The sequence below is a fragment of the Nyctereutes procyonoides genome, unplaced genomic scaffold (assembly GCF_905146905.1).
Source record: "Nyctereutes procyonoides isolate TBG_1078 unplaced genomic scaffold, NYPRO_anot_genome, whole genome shotgun sequence".
Lineage (NCBI taxonomy): Eukaryota > Metazoa > Chordata > Mammalia > Carnivora > Canidae > Nyctereutes > Nyctereutes procyonoides.
The window spans coordinates 2,504,894-2,525,295 of record NW_026575151.1 but is presented as its reverse complement, the minus strand read 5'-3'; the positions used below and the strand labels follow the sequence as shown (position 1 = coordinate 2,525,295).

At 39.2% G+C, this 20,402-nt stretch overlaps 1 non-coding gene across 1 annotated transcript; it reads right to left on the bottom strand.

Moving 5' to 3' along the window:
- Window positions 1–19,221: 19,221 nt before the first annotated feature.
- Window positions 19,222–19,386, bottom strand: LOC129501911 (U1 spliceosomal RNA). Its single transcript, XR_008662851.1, has one exon. It is a non-coding gene; the product is annotated as a U1 spliceosomal RNA (small nuclear RNA).
- Window positions 19,387–20,402: the final 1,016 nt, after the last annotated feature.

Below are 20,402 nucleotides of genomic sequence, written 5' to 3'. Positions count from 1 at the left end.
TTAGTCCACCGTAATTTTAAACGTTAGATTGAGCATTAAAATGTTTGTTTGTAAAAAACTTATCACAAGTAGTTTGAATAGCACTAGCCTTCTTCTCATCATATAATTTATGATGTGGAACGAGCCTCTTTTCTCTATGTTGGCTAATTCTCATATTCCTTCCTAAGTTTGGATCGGCTTCCAATATTTTATCCTTTGTGCTTTCAGTGTTGTAAAAGAGCTCTGACAGTTGCCTTAATGTAAAGTGTTTTGCTGTTGTCATTTCCCCTGGGACATCTTTATCCTTTTTATCAAAACTACTTTCTTTGTTTACATCCACAAGTTTGCCCCGCTAAGTTCCTCCGGCTGCATATGTAATGTCACCAGTCCCACAGTCAGCTATTTCTTTATAGCTCCATTTACGTTCAGTTTGAATTTCACATCTCACATCACCACTTTTTTTTTTTCACTTTTTGTTTCTTTGCTGTACTTCCATCTTTCCTGGCCAATTCCCTCTTTCAATGATCTGTTTTTGTAAAATGTCACATGGGTTTATCACTGGGAGACAAGAAGTCTCAACTAAATGCTCTGCTGGCTGAGTGTGGACTACATTACAGATGTGTAGTGACCAATCCCTGACAGACTTTGAAAACAGTGATGTGAGGGCACCTGGGTGGCTCAGTGGTTGAGTGTCTGCCTTTGGCTCAGGACATGATCCCAGGGTCCTGGCGTGGAGTCCCACATTAGGCTCCCTGCCGGGAGCCTGCTTCTCCCTCTGCCTGTGTCTCTGCCTCTCTCTCTCTGTGTCTCTCATGAATAAACAAATAAAATCTTTTTAAAAAGTGAAAACAGTGATGTGATTGGTCACTGATCATGATGTGCATCTGTTATTTACATAGTGATTGGTGAACTAAAGAACAAGCAGTGAGTTGATACCGTATAAAATCATTCAGTAACTATACCCTACTACCAGAGTTTGGGACTGTGTTGTTAGGGGATGCTATTTAACCCCATGGTAACTCAATTGTGTGCATATCACAACCATGGAAAGTGAAGACTGTATATTGTATATAACTTGTGTGTTTTCTGTAATATAATTTAAGGGATGTTAAAGCAATAGCCCTCAACATACTGTGGGGGTGATCATTTTACCATGATTATTCAATTACGTTATTCCTCTGCAACATCCTTGAGTGACTTTCTACACAGGATTGCAAAAATGACTACAATCCTTCACTCCTCTCTGTGCCTTAACCTTTTTCAATATGACTTTTTATCTTGTCCTGTGAAGAGGTGAAGTCCCCACTCCCTGAATCTTGGTTGATCTTGTGACTTGCTTTGGCCAATTGGATACTAGTGCTTAGCACACTTCTTATTCTGTTGGGGCCTTCCTCTCTGCTGTGGGAAGCTAGCTGGCTTCAGGATCAGTGTCCCAGCAGAGAATGTCCCAGTTCCCAGTTGACTCAGCAGTTGACTATAGACACATGACTGAACTCCGTCAAGATCTGGAGAATTGTTCAGCTAAATTTACCTCAAAGTGCTGACCCCCAGATTTAAATAGCTTTGTTTTAAGCCGTTAAATTTGGAGTGGCTTGTTCTGCAGCGATACCTAACTGATATTCTTCCCAATGCTCATAGGACCAATTCTAACCAAGATGCTTTCCAGCCATGACTTAGACACCTCTAGCAACAGAGAACTCCCCACCTTTAATAATAATCTCTACTTTTGTGTGATATGAGACTAAAAACAACACAAAACCCCCAAAAGGTGGCTCTGGTAATTATAGTTATGAAATCTTTAAATAGCACTGAGTATATTTGAAAGTTATTTCTTTATAATAACTCTATTACCCTACAGTTTCTATTCATTGGGCCGAGTTCTACTACTTTTTTTTTTTAAGATTTCACTAATTTATTCATGAGAGACATAGAGAAAGGCAGAGACACAGGCAGAGGGAGAAGCAGGCCCCCTGCAGGGGGCCCGATGCAGTACTTGATCCCAGGATCCCGGGAACACGACCTGAGCTGAAGGCAGATGCTCCACCGCTGAGCCACCCAGGCATCTCTGCTACTTTTTTGTTTTTAAGAGTTATTTATTGATTTTAGAGAGAGAGAAAGAGTGTGAAGGAAGCCAGAGGGAGAGAATCTTTAAGCAGATTCCCTGCTGAGTGTTGGAGCCCGATGTAGAGCTTGATCCCATGACCCATGAGTTCATGACTTGAGCTGAAACCAAGACTTGGGAGCTCAACTGACTGAGCACCCAGGCACCCTGGACATAGTTCTACTTCTTAGGGATAAATAAAATAATCTCTCTTCCACTTGCATGCTTTTCAAATACTTGAAGATAGCAATTGTGTGCCTCATGAGTCCCCACTTCTTCATGCTATATGTTTCCAATTCTAAGTGACATATAAATTTCTCCAGAGAGTCTTGTCATTTCCACTTCACCAACAAATTTCTCCCTGTTAGTCAGAGTTTGCCACAGAGTTAGCATTCCCCTAATCACTTACTTTACACGATAAAACTGTCAAGCAAGTTAAGACATTTTCAGATCACTGCTCTTCAGCTAATTCAATTTTTTTTAGTCTACATTATGAAAGCAGCTTCCTTCTTCTTTTTTTTCTCTTTCCATCTGGCCTGCCATAGCGGGGACTTTTTGGAAATGATCCTGAGACTGTTTAAAGGACAGAAAATAAATTAGAGAGGCTGGAATTCAGGTAATATGCTTGCCAGGTACAAGTTGGGACTATTCTAGAATGTTTTATATCTTGCGTTTTTGTTTTAGGTGTATTCCTTGGATTTTAATATTTTCAGGTGTTGGAACCTTGAAGAAAGACTCATTATGCCTTGTGTATTGCTTGTGTTTACTTAATGTTGCTATTTGGGTCTCTAAGGCCATGGATAGTGATTTTCATCTGGATGCCCTCTCCCTACATGTTGGGTCCAGGAGTAGGAGTGTGGAATCCTAACCGAAGATAATAACCACTGTGCCTGCCAGAGGAAGGTACAGAGGAAGCAATATCCTGGTGCTAGAGGAGAGACAGGATTAAGGACATATTCTGTTTGCTGAATATGTAAAGAGAGCCAAGAATCAAATCTGGAAAGATGTGGAGTTTCTTAGGTGAATGACTTGTATGGGAACACCATTTATTAGTTAGAGAGGGCATAGTGCATGGATGTGTAATTAGCTATTAGAGACCAGAGTGAACAAGGAGGATTGAGTCATCTTTATATTGTTTCTAAATCTGAAGTGGTATACTATTCCACCCTGTGTGAGAGGGAAGGAGACCCTTGGAACTTGCATTTTTACAATAATTTTTTTTACTTAAATGGCTATTAGAGCAATGTCTTCCAACTGGTCCTGTTTTCCAAATTATGTTCCCTGCCATCTCTCACGGCAAAAGTCCTTTGAATATTGACACATATGTAGAGATCTTTCCAATTCCCATTTGTGCACAGCCCCAAAATTGGGATACGAGTTGTAGCAATTTTCTCTTGAAGTCTGGCAAGCATTTTGTCACCAATACAAATGCACTGATGCCTTCGAGTCCATGCCAATTCCTGGTGCTGAACTCTGCACATTTTATATTCATAGTCATTTTTTCTTTATGTCAGTGGTATATTCTGCTTATAACTCAAAATCCTTCTGTTCTATCCTTGTTTTCTTCCAAATTGTCTCTAGTAACTGGAAACTACACCAGGGTTCCCCATAACTGCCTGATCACCAGCTCCACAGAAGCCATTCAGCCTTTTGAAAATCCTTTTCAGGTAGGTAAAGTAGCATAAGGGCTGGGGGGAATATCAAAACCCAGCCTCCTGGGTCACCAAGAGTTTCTAGGACTTGTGCATGCCAGGAAGCTCATATGGCACTGGGTACGCCTGGGTCTCTTGTCTGAAATATTCTCTCTTAAATTGCACCTCCCTTAACTCTCAGTCCCCTATTCCAGTCTGCAATCACGACCTCAGCAGTCTCCTTAATTTTCCTGTGACTACAGGTTGAATTCCGAAAGCTTTTACAGCTCATGCCCATTCCTCCATAAGGAATCAACTAGTTTGGTAGTAACTGTGAGAGGGCATACTGGGTTCTAAAACAATGATTTCATCTGAGATCAAACTGGGTTTTTTATCCTTATTCCAAGCAGCCTGGATAAGCTGAAAAGCAAAAGCACAAAATAAAACTGTGAAAGGTAAAATGAAATGGAGTCACTTATGTCGAGGGGTTTTTAGCATGGAGCCAGGAGGCCATTAAGGAAATGGGCCTTAAGGAGCCTCGGTGCCCATCGAAAGATGAATGGATAAAGAAGATGTGGTTTATGTATACAATGGAATATTACTCAGCCATTAGAAACGACAAATACCCACCATTTGCTTCAACGTGGATGGAACTGGAGGGTATTATGCTGAGTGAAGTAAGTCAATCAGAGAAGGACAAACAGTGTATGTTCTCATTCATTTGGGGAATATGAATAATAGTGAAAGGGAATATAAGGGAAGGGAGAAGAAATGTGTGGGAAATATCAGAAAGGGAGACAGAACATAAAGACTCCTAACTCTGGGAAATGAACTAGGGGTGGTGGAAGGGGAGGAGGGCGGGGGGTGGGGGTGAATGGGAGACGGGCACTGAGGGGACACTTGACGGGATGAGCACTGGGTGTTATTCTGTATGTTGGTAAATTGAACACCAATAAAAATTAATTTATTAAAAAAAATTAAAAAAAAAGGAAATGGGCCTTATGCATGTCCTCAGCAGCTGCAACCATAAATTTCTGAACTGGTCCAAGCTGCAAATATTCCAGAGATCCTGCAGGAACACCTACAACTTGCTGCTTTGCTTAGTGATAGCCTTAGCAATCACTCACATTCAGCCAAGTTTAGTTTTCTGCTGCCAAGACCAATCAAAATTATTTGTAAACAATCCATGCAACCATTCTCTTTTGTCTTTTAAAATCCTCTATTTTTGTTCCCTAAGGGGACACAATTTGGGTTGCTATCCATGTTTGTGCTCCCCGGATTACAATTCTGAGCCCCTCAAATAAACGCTTTCTTTTTCTGCTCTGCCTCTTTACTCAGCCAACAAACAAATAATGTGTTACCTGTATCTCATTTGGGGACCCGGCCCCTCGAAGAGTAGCCTAAGCTTGGTTCAAAAGCCCAATATCATGGTCCATGAGGGTCTGATGACCTCCTGATTCCTCATGCTTTCCTCTGCTTTCAGCATTCCTCTTCTTGCCTTCGGATGCATCTTTGATAAGCCCCAACGAGATCCTGTAGATGAAATCTGTACATTTACCACTTTCTACTCACTAACCTCAAGCCTTTCATGATTTTTCCCCGTAGATCTGCATGAAGAATTGTGGTGGTAGTCTTGAAGAGATGTCACATCGTGGATTTTTGTTTTCCTCCTACTACCACTTCTCTGTGTCTCTCTCTTCCTTTTCTGAAACTACCACAAAATCCATCCCCTTGTCCTACATAGGGTGTTCTACCCACATTCAAATGCTCTCAATTTCTGAGCTTCCAACATTCACAGGTTTGACAAGGCTTCTCTTCTGTCCAAATATAGCATTGTCTCTGAAGGGAATTCTGGTGAATTCTATTTTTCCACCTCAATGCACTAGAAAAACAGATTTGGAAAGGTCATGCTATGGCCGGAACTACTTAGTGCCATATTTTGGGAGGAAGTAATATTTCATCTTTACTCTTGTAGTCAATCTTTTTTAGTTGGTTTTGCCAAATACCTTCAAATAATCTCAATGGAATAATTTTTACAGGCTCTACAGACAGAGAAATACTTCACCTTTGACCCAAATGATTTGGTAATGATTTTTGGTCGCATCTCTTTCCCTTAAGACTCTAATTTGATGCAGAAGCTCTCCTAGTGTAATTAATGAATTTCTCTTTATTGCTGTAAAAGCAAAGCTGAGATACTTCATGCTCTCATCCCTCATCATTCTCCTTATTCTGCTTCTCTACTTGTCCCTATTTCAACACATCGTTTGAAAAGATGGAGGAAGAATAAGGGGAAGAACAAAAAGAAAGGAGGGAGGAGAAGGCCACTGTTGCTGTTTTCCCTTATGTGCTGTAAAGACAGTCTCCAGTATACTTGATATACATTATTTTTTTAAAGATTTATTTATTTATGATAGAGAGAGAGAGAGAGAGAGACAGGGAGAGAGAGAGAGAGGCAGAGACACAGGAGGAGGGAGAAGCAGGCTCCATGTCAGGAGCCCGACGTGGGACTCGATCCGGGGACTCCAGGATCACTCCCTGGGCCAAAGGCAGGCGCTAAACCACTGAGCCACCCAGGGATCCCTGATATACATTATTAAGCATGATATTAGTATGTGATGGGGAGGACAAACTATTAATGGGTACATGACCAAGAATAGATTATAGGGAAATGCATTTCCCCCCCATCTTTGTTGTATCATTAATCATTGAGGGGAGGATAGGAGGTTTTGTCCTTTTGTTCATTCCAGTAGCTCTCTTTCTTGGACGATCTCTGTGTTTTACTTTTTTAGCTGATATTTACATGAAGGACTTTGAAGATTACTTTTTCATTTTAAATGCTTGGGGAATTTACAGAGTTATTTTCCTGGATTGGTATTAAATCCATCTTGGATGAGACTTCAGAGTCATTTGCCCAAGGCTTATATAATAATAAAAATTGCCAAGTTATAAAATTTTCTGTAGTGCACTTGTGTTCTCTCTCTTTTCCAGTTTTATTCCATTTTAAATACTTTACAAATATTTAACATTTTTTTCCTCTTACTTCTTCTGACACTGAGAATTTTATGCTACTTCCCTTTTAGGAAGGAAGGAGAAGATGTGTCTATTCTTGCTGCAAAATGACTCAGAGATCCCTTACAAACATGACTTCCATGACAAATGAGCTTTGGTGAGCAGAAGGCAAATCAGAGCCTTGTGCCTATTTAATGACCCCCTGTTGACCCACTGACTAAATTGCCTTAGGCCTTTCCTGATTGAATTTAATTTTTTTTACTATTGAGCACCTGGGTGGTTCAGTCAGTTAAGTATCCGATTCTTAATCTCAGCTCAGGTGTTGATCATAGGGTTGTGAGTTCAAGCCTGCATTGGGCTCCACATTGGGTGTGGAACCTACTTAAAAATAAATAAATAAAAATAAGTTTTTTAAAAATGAGATCTTTTTTTAACTATTGAATTATAATTGACAGACAATGTTATAGTAGGTTCTGGAGCACAATATAGTGATTCAACAATCCTATACATTATGCAATGCTCACACAATAGGTGTAGTTACCTGATTTTTCTTTGTTCCAGTGTTATGGACCAGATTTATTTTCATGAATGACTTATTCCTTTGCTCTTTCTTCAAATTCAGAGGGTACCTGAACTAGCCAGAATAAAACACTTCAAAAAATTGTTAAATAAAATAGATTTATCAAGTAATCATTTTTCTATTTTATTGTATACTGTTTGACAACTGCTCCAAGGAGCATCAATTTTTAACAATCTGCCATTTTATAATTTAATTTAAATTTTTATCAGAGAAATATATATACTTAGATTTTAACAAGGCTTGTAATGAAAAGGAGTATCCTTTGCCACACTCATCCCCACCATCATCCTTCTTGCCAGAAGAAACATTTACTTATTTTTAAAAATATTTTTAAGATTTTATTTATTTATTCATGAGAGACACACACAGAGAGGCAGAGACACAGGCAGAGGGAGAAGCAGGTTCCATGCAGGGAGTCCGATGTGGGACTCGATCCAGGATCAGGACCTGAGCTGAAGGCAGACAGATACTCAACTGCTGAGCCACCCAGGCACCCCAACATTTACTTATTTTTAAAAATTTGTAAACATTGTATTATTCACAATGTTCTGCACAAAATTAAAATTTTTCTAGACATACCAAGAAGCAGGAAATAGTGAACACAAAATCAAGAAAAACAGGAATTAATAGAAACTGACCTCAAGATGTATAAACTGTTGGAATTAATTAAAAAACTAAAATAATCCCCAAGTCCCTCTTCTCTCTTGCTCTCATTACCACTATCAACCCCACTGATCTGTGTGTATCCATGAGGGTATTTTTGGTCTTGTTTTTTGTTTCTTTTGTTTGTTTTTTAATTCTAGTACAGTTAACACACAGTGTTATACTAGTTTCAGGTGTACAATATAGTGATTCAACAATTATATACATTACTCAGCGCTCATAATAATAAGTATATTCTTAATCCCCTTCACGTATTTCTTCCATCCTCCCACCCCTCCCCTCATGTAACCATCTGTTCTTTGTATTTAAGAGTCTGTCTTTTATTTTGTCTCTTTTCTCCCTTTTTTGAATTTGTTCGTTTGTTGTTTCTTAAATTCCACATATGAGTGAGATCATATATTTGTCTTTCTCTGACTGACTTAGTTCACTTAGTATTATACTCTCTAGTTCCGCCTATGTAATTGTAAATGGCAACATTTCATTTTTTTTTCTGGCTGAATAATATTACATTGTATATTTATACGGCATCTACTTTATCCATTCATCTATTGATGGACATATGGGCTGCTTCCATAGTTTGGCTATTGTAAATAATGCTGCAATAAGCATAGGGATGCATGTATCCCTTTGAATTCGTGTTTTTGTATTTTTGGGGTAAATATCCAGTAGAGTGATTACTTAGAGTAGTAATCTTAAGACTAGTTTTATTTTTAACTTTTTGAGGAAACTCCACACTGTTTTCCAGAGTGGCTGCATCAGTTTGCATTCCCATCAACAGTACATGAGGGTTCCTTTTTCTCTGCATCCTCACCAACACTTGTTGCTTCTTGTGTTTTTGATTTTAGCCATTCTGAGAGTATGAGGTGATATCTCATTGTTGTTTCAAATTACATTTCCCTGAATGTTGATTAGTTTTTTTTTAAGATTTATTTATTCATGAGACACACACACACACAGAGAGAGAGAGAGGCAGAGACACAGGCAGAGGGAAAAGCAGGCTCCACATAGGGAGCGGACTCAGGACCAAATCCCGGGACCCCAGGATCATGCCCTGGGCAGAAGGCAGGCGCTAAACCGCTGAGCCATCCAGGATCCCCTGATTAGTTTTTCATATGTCTGTTGGCCATCTTTATGTCTTCTTTGGAAAAATGTCTGTCCATGTCTTCTGCCCATTTTTAATGGGATTATCTGAGTATTTTGATGTCAAGCTGTATAAATTCTCTAAATATTTTGGATACTAACCCTTCGTCGGATATGTCTTTTGCAAATATCTTCTCCCATTCAGTAGGTTGTCTTTTAGTTTTTTTTGACTATTTCCTTTGCTGTGCAGAAGCTTTTTATTTTGATATATTCCTAGTACAGAAGAAGCAAGAATATGCAATGGAAAAAAGACAGTCCTGGGGTGCCTGAGTGGCTCAGGTGGTTAAGCGTCTGCTTTCAGCTTGGGTCATGATCCCAAGGTGCTGGCATTGCTCCCCACATTGGGTTCCCTGCTCCATGAGGAGTCTGCTTCTTCTTCTGCCCCTCTCTCCTGCTTGTGATCTTTTTCTTTCCCAAATAAATAAAATCTTTTAAAAAAAGATAAGATAAAAAAAAGAAAGAAAGAAAATAAATCTTTATTCCATTGTATACATAAACCACATCTTCTTTATCCATTCATCTTTCGATGGACACCGAGGCTCCTTCCACAGTTTGGCTATTGTGGCCATTGCTGCTATAAACATCGGGGTGCAGGTGTATTCCTCAGCCATTAGAAACGACAAATGCCCACCATTTGCTTCAGCGTGGATGGAACTGGAGGGTATTATGCTGAGTGAAGTAAGTCAATCGGAGAAGGACAAACAGTGTATGTTCTCATTCATTTGGGGAATATGAATAATAGTGAAAGGGAATATAAGGGAAGGGAGAAGAAATGTGTGGGAAATATCAGAAAGGGAGACAGAACATAAAGACTTCTAACTCTGGGAAATGAACTAGGGGTGGTGGAGGGGGAGGAGGGCGGGGGGTGGGGGTGAATGGGTGACGGGCACTGAGGGGGACACTTGACGGGATGAGCACTGGGTGTTATTCTGTATGTTGGTAAATTGAACACCAATAAAAAATAAATTTATTAAAAAAAAGAAAAAAAATCTTAAAAAAAAAAGAAAAGAAAGAAAGATAGTCCCTTCAACGAATGTTATTGGGAAAACTAAACAACAACAGGTAAAAGAATGAAACTGGGTCACTTTCTAACATCATACACAAAAATAAACTCAAAATGGATTAAGGACCTAAAGATGAGACCTGAAACCATAAAATCCTGGAAGAGAGCACAGGCAGTAATGTCTCTGACATTGGCCATAGCAATATTTTTCTAGATAGGTCTTCTGAGGCAAGAGAAACAAGAGCAAAAAACTAATTTACTTAATTTTAACTAGCTGTCAGCTCTTTATTTCTTGGTAAATAACATGTTCACTCTACTATTTTTTCTCCAATTTTACATATTCTTTTTTTTTTTGAGAGAGAGAGAGTATGTGCGCATGAGCAGGGGGGCAAGCAGGAGGGGTAGAGGGAGATGTAGAGAGAGAATCTCAAGCAGGTTCCATGCTCAGCATGGGGCTTGACACGGGACTTGATCTCATGACCCTGAGATCATGACCTGAAATCAGGAGTCAGATGCCCAACCAACTGAGCCACTCAACCGATGGAGTCACTGAGGTGCCCCTATTTTACATACTTGTAATTACTTTCCACACCACCAAAAAATTGTCTTTTGGTTTTTAGCTTATTCACCCATTCTTTATTCATTCATTCATAATGCTAAATAGCAGGGTAAATGTCCTCTTAATTATACTTACCTATCAGGTAAGCTATCTGCTCCCTGCAAGCCCTCTCTCTCTTGCTCTCACTCTTTCTGCAAGCAGCCACCCCCTGGAGCTCCTTGGCTTTCTGTTCTAATTGGGATTGGTTGCTGTCTAGGTCTGATGCACAACTATCATCCTGGAACCTCCTTTGCCTCTCTTGTGTTGAATTCCCTGTCCCCTAGATCCTATAACTTTAGTTAACTTTCAATTGTGTGGAAGATTTCTTCGAAGTAGCTTCCCAGCAAAAGCTACATGATAAAAAAGTTTTGAAAACTTGGAATATTTGAAGATGGCTATATTCTATGCTCACATTGATTAATAGGCTGATAATTTAATTTTTGGTAGAAAATAATTTCTTCTGAGATTATGAAGACATTGTTCCATTGTCTTCTAGCTCCTGTGTGTATGTTGAGGAGCCTATTTTTTTCTCTCACAAGGTTTTGTATATAAACTTTTTCTCTTTCCCGAAGATTTTAGGAGATTTCCATCATCCTGCTGTTCTGAGAATTCATGTTGATATGCTTTACTGCCAATATTTTTTTAATTTATTGCCTGTTCTATTCAGTGGGCTCTTTCCATCTGAAGAGTTATAGTCTTTATTTCTGAGGAAGCTCCACAAGATCAGGAATTTTATTGCTTTCCTGTTTACTGCTGATTTCTCATCACCTAGCATAGGTTCTGGCACAGAGTAGGCACTCACTAAAAGTGAATGAATGAATCCATGACTAAATGAAAAGGGGAATTTTTTGGTAATTTCCTCCTTCTCTTTCTTTTATTATATAAAAGTCTTCTGATTCTCTTGTTTTCTTATCTGTCCTTCCTTTTATTTTAAGTCTTTTGTCTCTGTTTTGATTTCTGGGAAATTTCCTTCACTATACCTTCCAAACCTTTTTCGTGTGTGTATGTGTTTTATGTCCATAATATATTTAACCTCCAAGATTTTCCCTTTTGTTTTCACAATGTTCCTTTTTTTAAAAAAAGATTTTATTCATTTATTTGAGAGAGAGAGAGTACACAGTGGGAGGAAGGGCTGGGGTGGGGGTGGGGAGGGACAAGGAGACCCCACTGAGCATGGAATCTGACTCAGGGCTCAATCCTATGACCCCAAGATCACAAGCTGAGCTGAAGTTTGACGCTTAACCAACTGAGCCACCCAGGTGCCCCTCAAAATGTTCTTTTTATAAAATACCACATTTTTTCTTGTTCTAAGAATATCTTATGTCCTATACAGTATCTTAAAACTTGAGGATATCACACTTGTTTGCTTGTTTTACTTTAATTTACTCAAAAGTCAGGTAGAAAGATTAGTTTGCTTCTTTTAGGTTTACCCCTCTGGGGGTTTAGGTTTCAGCTTCCTCTCTTCTGCTAAAGTACTTAGCACATATACATCTGCTTTCTACATTCTCTTTTCTGTTGCAGTCTTTCTTTTTTTAATTCTATCCTTTTATACTTTTTAAAGTATAACATTGCCATTTTAGAGAAATTATGAAAAGGAATGGTGGTAAGTTTATGTTTCAATCTGTCAATTTAACTAGAATTTCCCATACATTTTCAGTGAAAACTTTAAAGAATTAGGATTAGTTAACTATTTTAAAGACTTGAGCACAGCTTGGGAAAATAATCTTGATCATGAAATGGTGAATAAGGTTATTATTTTTAGGTAATAAAATATAATGTTTTAATAAACTGTCATATCATATAAAACATTTTTTATAAGTGTGGAAAGTCACTCTCCTGGATTTTTTTAAAAGGTTCTAGTGAAATTTTGGAGGATTTATCCCACTTTTGATGACCCTTGTAAAAATTCTAAGGCAAAGTAATACTAAGTGTTTGTCTATTCAAAATAGGGAGGAGGGGGGATCCCTGGGTGGCGCAGCGGCTTAGCGCCTGCCTTTGGCCCGGGGCGTGATCCTGGAGACCCGGGATCGAATCCCACGTCAGGCTCCCGGTGCATGGAGCCTGCTTCTCCCTCTGCCTGTGTCTCTGCCTCTCTCTCTTTATCTGTGTGACTGTCATAAATAAATAAAAAATTAAAAAAAATTATCAAAATAGGGAGGAGGGGGGGAAAATAACATCTCTAAAAATTATTCTTTCATATATATTAAACCTAGAAACAATAACGCAAGGACATTTTCAATAGCATTTTCATTCCAGCATAGGCCCTTAGATGGCAGATTATTTTGCTCCCTCTTGGTGGAGCTGTCTGCAAGGAGTTAAATGAATCAGCCTGAAACCACTGATGCCCAAAAGAAAGTGAAAGGAGTCATTGTATAAGACTGATCATCTGCTAGAAGTACAGTTTATAAAGTCAAGATAGAATCTTGGTTTCCCTAAAGCAACCAATGTCTACAGCAGTGGTCTGTCATTTTACAAACTATTTGCCTAAAATAGTTAATAAATATACACATATATTAAAAAGTAAAGTAGTACTAAAGACTTCTAAAAATGTATCACTTCTTTTCGCTGTTTCTTTTGACATTTACATGCATATTCTAAGGAAATAAGGTAGATACAGCACCTTTTGATTAATTTTAGGTATTACTAACTGACTTCTGTGTTAGTCCAGACCTTCTAAGAGGCAGATACAAAAGTGGGAAATTTATTAGGGAAATGCCTGTAAGAAAAAATGGAGAGGGAAGCAAGGGAAGATTGAAATGCTATCAGACTGCTCAGCAGGCCTTACTAAGTCAGAAGAAAGGGAAAGAGGGAAGATTGGGTGGAATCACTTTACAGCGCAGGGCAATTCAAAGGAAAGGTCAGCAAGGCCCTTGGGGACTCCTCGATTCTGATTCTAATCGTAGTCACTCAGTGGAGAAATCCCCCATCTTCCAGAAACCACTTTAGCTTAATATCCCTTTCTCTCTCAGTCACAGGCTGGGAGCAGCCCATGGGAAGTATGGTCTCCGCATAAATGTGGTGATTGATTTCAAAGGGCAGCAACTGGGCCCATTGGATAGCTATGTTTGTTCCCTGCGGTTAGAAATTGAGACAGGGCAGTCTCATGTCTGCTTCTACTTCCAATATGACAAGTGAAGATTTTTGCTCCCTTTCACAGAGAGCTAAATCCCTTTCCCCTCTTTTCCTTCTCTCTGATATGACTATACTCCAATTTTGATTTAATCCATATTCAGGGCTTTCATTATTAAAATTATGTAAAATTTGCTCCTAGCTGAGCCAGATAATACATTATAATGATAGTATTTTTATTGTGTACTTTTGGTTTTTCCTAGAGATAATAATTACCTCATTTTTTTCCCACTTGCTTAGTTTTGAAATTATGGCTAAAGTTTCTCACATTCCCAATAGCTTTGTAAAATACCTCTTACTATAAATTTCCACAAATGTGCTAAATTCAGGAGCGGGATGATAGCTGTCCTTGGAGGGTAGGGGCAACTGAACTCTGAATTTTAGCTTTTCCCCTTCCATTGCATAAATACAGATTTACGCGTGACAGATTTCAAGCTACCAGTTGTGATCTCACTGAATGCAGAGTTGGAAAGAGAAGCACACAGTCTTGCAAGCCTGTACAAGTTGGCCCTCCTGGAACTCCTCTGTCTCCTGCTCCAATATGGACTTGTCATTCTGTTGGTCTACTATAATTTCATCACTCTTGTATTTCCGTTTTTCTTCTAATTCTTGCAATAGGTATTGTCTTAGTTTATCCTACCATTTTGATGAAGTATATCTTCTAGTTACTTCCTGAGAAAGGCCACATAGCAGGTTGACAAGCTTCCAGTTCTGCTTGCTTTTACATTTGCAAACTTGCATCTCTGAGAATGTCTCCCTCTACCCCATATGTCTGATAATTTTCTTATCAAATTCTAGTTTTAAAATTCTATCTTCCCAGAATTTTGTAGGCATCACTCCCTAGTCTTAGCTCCCCAATGTTGCTGTTGAGAAGTGTGATACCATTATCTCCTCAAACTTTTTTATTTTTAAGATTTTATTTATTTATTCATGAGAGACACAGAGAGAGAGAGGCAGACACAGGCAGAGGGAGAAGCAGGCTCCATGCAGGGAGCCCGACGCGGGACTCAATCCTGGGACTCCAAGATCACACCCCGGGCCGAAGGCAGGCACCAAACCGCCGAGCCACCCAGGGATCCCCTATCTCCTCAAACTTTTTTAAAAAGGAGTTCATTTATTTATTTGAGAGAGAAAGAGTATGAAAAGGAGTAGAGGGAGAGGGACAAGCATACACGAAGCCGAATGTGGGGCTCAATCCCACGACCCTGAGATCATGACCTGAGCTGAAAACCAGAAGTCACCTGCTTAACAGACTGAGCCATCTGAGAACTCCACCTCCTCAAACTTTTAAATGCAAGTTTTTTTTCTATGAGCTTTAGGACCATCTCTATCCTTAGTGGTTTGCAATTTCATGGTCATGCACTTTGGAATAAATATTTTCTCATTCACTATTAATAGTAGTCTTTAAGGTAGATACAGCATCTTTGGATTAATTTTAGGTATTACTAACTGACTTCTGTGTTAGTCCAGACCTTCTTAATAGCAATCTTTCAATCTAGACACGTATAATGTGCCCTTTCAGTTTGGACAATTATTTCCATCAATTCTAGTTACCTTTCTTCTTTAGTTTTATTGAAATTTCCTCCCTTTAGCATTTTTAATTATGTATTTATTTTTCTGGTGTTCCTATTAGACAAATATTGGGCATGCTGGATAGACTAAAAAAAAAGGAAAGAAAATCTTTCCCTTATTTTCCTTTTATTCTCTTTTTGTTCCTCTTTCTAGATATTTCCTCAATTTCACCAGCCAGAGTTTCCACAGAATTTTTTTATGCCCACTATCTAATCTGTAATTGTCAAGAACTCTGTTTTGTTCTCTTTTTTCCCCTTTTAATAATATTGTCTTTGTTTCCTATATGCAATATATTTCATATCTCCCTGAGGATATCAATTAAAGTCTGTATTTTCCTCTCTTTATTTTTTTTTTGTCTTTAAAAAACAGTGTATGATCTTTCTCTGCCAAGCAGGTGGCATATATTTCAAATACCTGGCAATCCTGGGTCCCCAGATTCTAAAAAATCAAACAGAAATTGTGGAGACATGGGTAGGTAGGTCTCATTAAGTGGGCTTCACTGTAGTTTTTGTGGAGGACCATTAAATTTTTCTAGTTTGGACCCCCAAATGTCAGAATCTATAGACCTTTTCTCTTGTGTGATTCAGTTTCTTAAAGAAATAGCTGCCAGTCTCTTGCCTGGGGGATATAAATCTGTCTGCTGGCATTCTGGAGGAGGATGTGGGACGTGTTCCTCTCTCAATATTGTTTCAATAGTCTAATTATAGAATTTCACCTAAACATTGAGGCCTTACTGTGTACAGGCACCATGGAAAAGATGGGAATCTAAAGAAGGTTCCTACACTCAAGGAACTGGATCCGGCGGAGAAGCAGGAGAGCAATAGACAATTATAATCCAGTGCAAAACGGTTTCTTCTGGTGTTCTTAGTTTTTTTGAGATTAATTATTTGGCTTCTTCTCCCAAAAATCATCTTGTAGATGCAATATTTAAGATTAAATTATAATAATTTATATAATTTAAATTATGTAATAAATTATATAATAATTTATATAATTGCCTGAGGTGGAACACATGTGTTATAGATGGAGAGACAGATTTTATAGATTGTTCTATAGAAGGTCATCGAGAAGAGGAAGGCAATATGACATCATTAAGGACACAAGAAAAATATCCTGACCATAGCTTATTGGGAAAAAAAAAAGTAATGTTTTAACTTATAATTGCCATAAGTATTTACTAAAAGTTAACTTTATGATTTATAGTTATATTTTCCTTTAAATTTATGATAATTCTGTTATAAATGAATGCATGTTACATAAACAATTTATCTTTAGGTTGTCATGTTAGACCTTTTTACTATCTTTGGGAACATGGGGACAAGAGCAGACATTTTAGTGCTTCTGTGATCGACTTGCTTTATTCATTAATCAATGACAGCTTCAAATAAAACAAAACTTTTTTAAAGTAAGCTTTTCAGGGATGCCTGGGTGGCTTAGCGGTTAAGTATCTGCCTTTGGCTCAGGGCATGATCCTGGAGTCCTGGGATCGAGTCCCACATCGGGCTCCCTGCATGGAGCCTACTTGTATTTCTGCTTCCTTCTCTCTCTGTGTCTCTCATGAATAAATAAAATCTTAAAAAAAAAGGAAGCTTTTCACCCAACATGGACCTTGAATTCATGACCTAGAGAGAAAGAGTTACTTGCTCACTGACTGAGCCAGCTAGTTGCCTCTCAAATCATACATTAAAAGAAATACTTTATTTATTTGAGAGAGAGAGTTTGAGCACACAAGCAGGGGGTAGGAACAGTGGGAGAGGGAGAAGTAGGTTCCTTGCTGAGCATGGACCCCGACACCGGGCTGTATCCTAGGGCTGTGGGACTGAGCTTAGGACCTGAGCCAAAGGCAGGCATTTAATTGACTGAGCCACTCAGGCACCCTGTCTGCCACATTTAAAAAAAAATTTATTCAAATCAGAAATTTTGAACAGACTTCAAACTTACAGATTTTGAATGAACTAGTCACATGAATGAGTGCCAGCCAAAATAAAACAAGAGGAGGTAATATATGTCACTCCTAGCCTACAAAAAATTTCACTGGTGATTCACCATCCTCTTATTCCCTCTGCTGACTAAATGCAGAGGACATGAAAGTCCACTAGGAGAGCAGAACCAGAAAAAAAATAGTTTGGTCTCCTGAATGGACTTCATGTAAATGAGAAATAAAATTTTATTTTACAAGCCATTGGGATTTGGGGATTTATCTTTTACAGTGGTTGCGGTTAACTTAATGGATACACCTCTTCATGCAACTATCTTGAACATTATTTTATTTTTCCAAGCTTATTTATTTATTTTAGGTAATCTTTTTTTAAAGATATTATTTATTTGAGAGACACAGAGAGAAATAGTGAGAGAGAGCATGATTGAGGAGGAGAGGGAGAAGCAGGCTCCCCACTGAGCAGAGAGCTCAATGCTGGACTCGATCCCAGCACCTTGCACCTTGGGATGATGACCTAAGCCAGAGGCAGATGCTTAACGGACTAAGCCATCCAGACACTCCTATTTTAAATAATCTTTACACCCAGTATGGGGCTTGAACTCACAACCTCAAGATCAAGAGTCGCATGCTTCACCAACTGAGCCAGCCAGGTGCCCCTTGCACATTCATTTATTTAAGAAATATTTAACACCCAATAAATAGCAGACACTGTGCCAAGTAATTGGGATAGTCAATAAGACTAGTAAGGTGCTTTGTCTCTTGGAGCTTACATTCTCTTGGAAGGGAGACAACCTTTATTTATTATTATTTTTTAAAGATTTTATTTATTTATTCATGAGAGACACACAAAGAGAGAGAGAGAGAGAGAGAGAGGCAGAGACACAGGCAGAGGGAGAAGCAGGCTTCAGGCAGGAAGCCCGACATGGGACTCAATCCTGGGTCTTCCCAGGTCTCCAGGATCACGACCTGGACTGAAGGCGGCGCTAAACCACTGAGCCACCTGGGCTGCCCCAGAGACAACCTTTAAATGAGCAAGTAAACAAATGGTAAAAGGTATCAGTAAGAAGTGCTAGGAAAGAAATATGATAAAGACTAGCAGGATAGTCTAAAGAGGCTGATTTAGATGGGGTGGTCATGGAAGGAAACCCTAGGGATATGACATTTGGGCTGAGGCTTGAATGATGTCTCAGCTACATTTCCAAATGCTTCTTTGGAAAATAACTATTTTTCAAAATGAAAACCTCTTCTCTAATATCCCTTCAAAAAGAGCCTCTCTCCTCTGGCTCAGAGTTAATTACCAATGAATGAGCAGAAATCTCTCCCTAACATTAGGATAACTACCTGATTTTACAGCTAAAGCAGTAGCAGCCCAACAAGGATCACCTGATTTGACTAAAGTACTTTTGGACAATCCCACAGCCCTGATTACCTAATTGCTGAACAAGGGGGCATTTGTACAATCACAAATCCACCTGTTGCACATGGATAAATGCCTCTGGAGAGGTAGAAATTCAATTACACAAGATCAGGGAAAAAACCCATTGGTTATAACCAATCTCACCCAATGACCCCTGGTCTTTTGACCTATTTAGCTGGTTACATTCAGGTTTGGGCTCCTTGTATAGAACCATCATAAAAACTAATTTGTCATATTACTTTTGATTCTGCTTTGCATAATTATTTTTAAGTCTTGTATCTGTTGCTTGCCAAATCTTTGTAGAAATGACATATTCAGGAGGATGCTGATATGCTCTCTGAGGTTTATGACCTTGATGAGAGATATAGGCTTTGGATAAGAAATGCCTGAGTGTTCTCTTTCTTAATCTCCCTTGTTTTGTGTGTGTGTGTGTGTGTGTGTGTGTGTGTGTGTGTTTGCCCAGGGTTGAGTGCAAACACAGTCCTCCCCTACCACAAACTATGCAGTTGAGTTTCCTCATATTTGGGGAAATTGCAGGAGTCACACCCTCTGGAATACAAAGGGTGAGCCTCACACTGGGAAAATAATCTTCATTATCATGGTATCTTCCCTGCCAGGTTAGGATCCTAACCTCCTTGCTACCAAATATGGCCTTAAATGGTTTCCAACTGCTATGCACTTGTCCTCTATGTGGGACATAACAACTGGCAAAGGTCCTTCCTGGCACCAAAGGACAAAACCACTAAATGCAGAAAACCAAATTCTTGACCAGTGATGCTTTGGAGAAACATCTTGATCAAAAGGAGGAAATGTGAAACTGAATAAAGGAAACCTCATTTAAAATAGAGTATGGAGGCCAGAAGGGCAAGCTCTTACACCCTACCACTGGTCATCAATTGCAGACCCAACAGAAAGAGACATACCTTGCTTGCCTCTTTGCTCAGCAATAAGCTCAGCCAATAAAAAAAAAAAATACCACAACTCAGGCAATGAGAAACCATCACCACCCTGATCTCTTGCTTTGCTCCAAAGGACTTTAATTTTTTAAAAAGATTTTATTTATTTATTCATGAAATGACACAGAGAGAGAGAGGCAGAGACACAGGCAGAGGGAGAGGCAGGCTCCATGCGGGAGGTCCAATGTGGGACTCGATCCCAGGTCTCCAGGATCACACTCTGGGGGCCGAAGGTGGCAGTAAACCACTAAGCTACCCAGACATCCCCTAAATGACTTTAATTTAAAGCAGGCCCTCCCAGCTTCCTCCTTGTCTCTATAAAGTAAGATTTCTGTCCCTATCTCCAGACTTCATCTCCAGTTTGCCATAGCTTGTGTGTCTTGATTGGCAATTCCCTTGCTATTTCTGAATAAACACATTCTGCTGGGAAAATAACTGGCTGTTTTAACCAGGGTCAACAACCCTGAACAGAATCAATTTTATATTTAAAAAGATGACTTTAGCTGCTGGGGAATACTGTAGGAGGCCCAGGAAGAAGCTGGGAGAACACTTAGGAAGCTGTTGCAATAATCCAGGCAAAGCAGGACAATGACTTGGACCAGGGGTGGCAGCAGAGGACACATGGTGAGGAAGGGTTGAATGCTTTGAGTGAAGAGTGGACAGGACTTGCTGATGGTTTAGATAT